This window comes from Chrysochloris asiatica, unplaced genomic scaffold, assembly GCF_000296735.1.
Source record: "Chrysochloris asiatica unplaced genomic scaffold, ChrAsi1.0 scaffold00057, whole genome shotgun sequence".
NCBI lineage: Eukaryota > Metazoa > Chordata > Mammalia > Afrosoricida > Chrysochloridae > Chrysochloris > Chrysochloris asiatica.
Genome location: NW_006408575.1, coordinates 16,670,251 through 16,671,437, shown reverse-complemented (window position 1 = coordinate 16,671,437; position 1,187 = coordinate 16,670,251).

The window sequence follows — 1,187 nt, the reverse complement described above, 5'->3', positions numbered from 1 at the left end:
ACAATTAAGTGTTCCGGAATTCTCATACTTTGCAATGTTGTCAATAGCTTGTCATTATCCACACAATTGAAAGTCTTTGTATAATCAATGAAGCACAGGTAAACATATTTCTGGTATTCTCTGCTTTCAGCCAAGATCTATCTGACATCAGCAATAATATCCCTCATTCCACATCCTCATTTGAATCCAGCTCAAATCTCTAGAAGTTCTCTGTCAATGTATGGTTGCAGCTGTTTCTGTATTACCTTTAGTAAAACTTTACTCGAGTGCAATATCAATGATATTGTCTGATGATTTCCACATTCCGTTGGGTCACCTCTCTTTGAAAGGGCACAAATATGAATCTCTTCCAATCAGATGGCCAGGTATTTGTCTTCTAAATTTCTTGGCATAATGAGTGAATGCCTCCAGTGCCACCACATTTTGTTGAAACATTTCAATTTGTATTCCATCAATTCCTGGTGCCTTGTTCTTTGCCAATGCCTTTAATGCACCTTGGACTTCTTCCTTCAGTATTATTGGCTCTTGCTTATATTCTATCTCTTGAAATGGTTAAACATCAACCATTTCCTTTTTTTTTTCCGACCATTTCATTTTGATATAGTGACCCTGTGTATTCCTTTCATCTTCTTTTAATGCTTTCTGCATCATTCAATAATTTGCCCAGAGAATCCTTCAATAACGAAAGTTAAGGCTTGAATTTTTTCTTTAGTTCCCTCAGCTTGAGAAATGCTGAATGAGTTCTTCCCTTTAGGTTTTCTAACTCCAGGTCTTTGCACATTTTGTTATAATATTTGACTTTGTCTTCTCAAGCTGACCTTTGACATTTTCTGTTCATTTCTTCAATTTGCTTTAGCATCTCTATGCTGGAGAGCAAGTTTCAGAGTCTCTTCCTACATCTATTTCCTTGTTTGCCTTCTTTCTTGTCTTTTTAATGACCTTTTGTTTTCTTCCTGTGTGATGTTCTTGATGTCATCACACAACTCTTCTGGTCTTTGATCTCTAGTGTGTAACGTATCAAATCTGTTTTTCAGATGATATCTAAATTCAGGTGTGATATAGTCAAGGTCATATTTGGCTCTCTTGGATTTGTTTTCATTTCATCAGCTTCAGTATGAATTTGCATATGAGTAATTGATGGTCTGTTCCACAGTCTGCCCTGGCCTTGTTTTGGCTGATAATATGGA